Source organism: Otolemur garnettii, unplaced genomic scaffold (genome assembly GCF_000181295.1).
Source record: "Otolemur garnettii isolate 467f Iridium unplaced genomic scaffold, OtoGar3 scaffold00026, whole genome shotgun sequence".
NCBI lineage: Eukaryota > Metazoa > Chordata > Mammalia > Primates > Galagidae > Otolemur > Otolemur garnettii.
The window spans coordinates 8,175,924-8,179,643 of record NW_003852421.1 but is presented as its reverse complement, the minus strand read 5'-3'; the positions used below and the strand labels follow the sequence as shown (position 1 = coordinate 8,179,643).

Sequence of the window (3,720 nt, the reverse complement as noted above, 5' to 3'; positions counted from 1 at the left end):
GGACCACAGGCGCCCGCCACAGCGCCTGGCCATTTTTTGGTTGCAGCCATCATTGTTGTTTGGCGGGTCCGGGCTGGGGATTCGAACCCGCCACCATAGGTGTATGTGGCTGGCACCTTAGCCGCCTGAGCCACAGGCGCCGAGCCTGTAATTTCTTTTTTAGAAAAATAAAACACATTTTATTTATATTAAAATGTTGCATAAAACTTCTTTCTCTCACCAAGAATAAGAGCAATTATTCATGAATTAGTCTCATATAAACAATAAAATTTATATTTTCCCAGATAAGTCTTACAAATCAAGATAGGCAGTGCATGTGGTCATAGAAAGAAAATGTTCAGATGGGTGGTCAATGTCCAAGGCCTCTGATTCTTTGCACTGTGAAACAGAAGTGTTTGATGTATACCTGCTAAAAAGCTTCTGACTCAGGTAAGGTGGAAACCCAACAAATGGATGTAAACAACCAGATGCAGAATACCTTTGGATTGCTCCCTATTCAATCTTCCATTTTCTCTTTACAGTCACTTAAAGGAGACAGAATCTGCACTGAAATCTCTGTTGGGTGAGGTCACAGTTTCTGCTGCTTTCCTGATAAATTCCTTAACTATTCATTACAGATTTTGAACAACACACAAAAACACCTACTAGTCAATGGTCAATCCCATGCTTTATTGTAATATTTTACAAAATATATTAATTCTCCCAACATTTCCCCAATGTTTACTTTTTTAAAGAACCAGTAACTTAATACCTGATAATTAGATTCATGGTACTATGTTCAAAATGACTTAAGTTTATCTCCAGAGGGCCAAAAACAGAAATGAAATATTCTTTTAATGCTGTCTTCTGAAAAGAGAGGTCTTCAAAGAATGCAAATTCAAACTGTACCTATGTAACAGTAGATTGCCAATATTTGATGTACTTCGTGAAGGGCCTATAGGCAAACACTCAGTGATTTAAGTATCTGAAATAAGCTTTATTCCTCCAAATATCAAATATAAACAGAAAATCTATCTTTAACCATTCTTTTAGGTTATTTTCAGTGGTTTCTGAATTTCTTATAGGAAGCTCTTAAACATGTAATTTCATACATAGGTCCACCATTAAATTAAGATCATGTTTCATAACACCATTTATGTTAAGCGAATTAAGTTATTTGACATCTGATCTGCTGTAGTGTTTCATAGTTAGGTTTTAAGATGCTTTCATCTAATTTCATAGCTTTCACTTTCAAACTTCATCTAGAAAGAATATGCAAGACCTTCAGTAATGCATAGACAGTAGAAAAAAACACTTTAAGTGAGACAAATAGAGAGGGAGCCTTCTCTAAGGTAGAAGGAGCTGTGTGTTTCCCTGTAGGTTTTGGCTTTATCCTCCGACAATGAAGGTTGGCAGAGAATGTGTTGGGACTGAAAAAGTCACCTGAATACATGTTGACGTGGTGTTGAGTGTGAACTATTTCATGTCTGAAGATACCAAAGAACTGTTAAAGAACTGTTTAAGAATATTTAACAACTGTGAGGTACTGTTGTAAGGAAACGTCTTTAAGATCCTGAACAACGTTCTCCATTATTGGAATACTGAGTATTTTTTTTTTCAGTAATTCTCAACAGTTAGTTGGGATTCTAGATTATCTTGCTGAGCTCTGATGTTGAAGTTTCATTTCAAAATCATGTTCGGTTGCCAAACTCGTGGCTTCCTCAAATCAAAATTTATAATAAACATAAATATTTCCAATCTCCTTATGTAACGCAATTCTGCAATCAACTTGCCTGTTGCAAAGAAGACATTGGAGATGTGGCCCTAGAGATTTTTTCAAAGTCTCTTTTTAAAAATAGGACACTTTTATGAACAAAAATGATAATAATTAAATCAAAATGTTAACACATTATAAAGAACACAAACTCAACCAGCTATAAAATTATCCCACCTAACATCTGTGCCATCTTTTATACCATCTAAACAGAACACAAGTGCTTACAAAAAAATTTCAAAAGCATCATGCCTGCCCGTACATTAAAATGGCAAATTTCCTTCAGTTCTGTTGCCTTTTTTCCTGGTTCTGAAAGAGAAATGATATTGTTGAGTTTTGAAGCAGTTATGATCAACAGAAAAAATAAATAAACATCTTTAATTGCTCCCAAAGCAATAGATACTCCCATAACAGGCAACCGATTTTGACAAATACATAACGGCAGAGTATGAGCAAAGATGTAAGTATCTTGGGGGTTTTTCTCTCCCAGTGTAGTTACCATAGCTTTCATTGTGGAGGAAAGTCCACTAGACATAGTCTAAGCCAGATCACCCCAGCATTCCCTGATCATGTGCTTACTTCTCAGTTACAGTCTGAGATTTCACAGCCAAACCTTCTGCATTAGGGTTTCTCCATCAGAGGCAGGAATTCCATGTTATTCTCTCAAGTCTTTAGATTCTTTGCTGAGCCTCATTGATATTAGTGATTGTTCTCCCTCTCCTGTTTCACCACATTGTCAGTGAAAATAGAAAAGAAACAAATCTCTCACTTCCCTGATTCTTCCCTATGCAGCTCTTGCAAATCTCTAGCACCTGTTTCTGCCCTGTTTCCAGACAGAATGACATGTTTACCGCTATAGCTGAAAGCACTTTGTCTGAACCACCTCTCCAGGCCTCAGCCTGCACGCAGCCGTGCTCAAACATTACCAGAAAAAGACACCTTTTGGGATTTGGTCAGCCTCATGTTCTGTTCATCCAGAGGTGTGCTCTGCAAGAACCAAGCTTCAAATAAAGATTGTGAGGAAACTTTGTTTTATTCTCATCCAAGTTTAAGGGTATGTGTGAAACGTCTTCATCTTGTTCTTCACGCTCTTCTTCTGCTCTGAGTTCTCAGTATTGCTGTTATTTGTATGTTTGTTTCTGTTCAGAAGTTTCATCATTTTTTTTTCTGTTTATTTCCTGACTCCATTATCACTCAGTTATTTTATTTATTTTCAACTTCTGCCATGTGGATCGTTCAGCCAAACAATAGAACAAATGTTGTTGGCATAGCATGATTTCAGAGAACTCTCCTTTAAGTACTAGTTCTATAAATCTTAGAGTTCTGTGTTTGGCAACAATGTTTTATCTTCTAAATGAGTTTTCCTATATTTCCTCAACCACTTCATACTTCTATTTGTCTTGCAGAAACCTGAAGAAGGCTCAGACCGGGCTTCATTATCTTCGCGTGCAGTTGGGAGCTGCGTGGAAGCTTGATATTGCAGCCCACTGGCCAGCTAGCCCTCCTTCCCCCATCCCAAGTTTAGGGCAGACTGTCTGCCAGTTGGCAGCTGGGAACGAAAACAAACTAGGTGGCCAACTTGACTAGGGTTTTAATTTTTATTTTCTGAAATGTCTTTGTCAGATTTAGTACCAGGAACATGCTACCCTTATATATGTGCAAAACACCCTGGGATATGTTATTTCTGAAAGCACGTATGTGAGATTACAATCTTTTCTTAACCTAAATGTTTAACAGAGTTCAGAGGGAAAATGTAGATGACAAATTCAATTTCTTTAATAGACATGGGATCTGTCAAAATTTTTTATTTCATCTTGTGTCAGTTTTAGTAAGTTGTATTGTTCAAGAAATGTGCCCTTCCTCCTAAACTATTGAATTTATTAGCATATTATTTATTCATAATAGCTCTAGCATTTGTAATAAATTCATATATTTGTTCCTGCTATTGGTGATCTCTCATTTTTTTC

General features: G+C 36.8%; 1 long non-coding RNA gene across 2 annotated transcripts; it reads left to right on the top strand.

The window, feature by feature from the left end:
- The first annotated feature begins 294 nt into the window (after positions 1 to 294).
- Positions 295 to 3,394, top strand: LOC111724790. 2 transcript variants are annotated; one of them, XR_002773014.1, is made up of 4 exons: positions 295 to 429; positions 522 to 562; positions 2,587 to 2,769; positions 3,160 to 3,394. It is a non-coding gene; the product is annotated as an uncharacterized LOC111724790 (long non-coding RNA). The 2 variants fall into 2 exon arrangements; XR_002773015.1 differs by having other exon boundaries at positions 2,587 to 2,807.
- Positions 3,395 to 3,720: the final 326 nt, after the last annotated feature.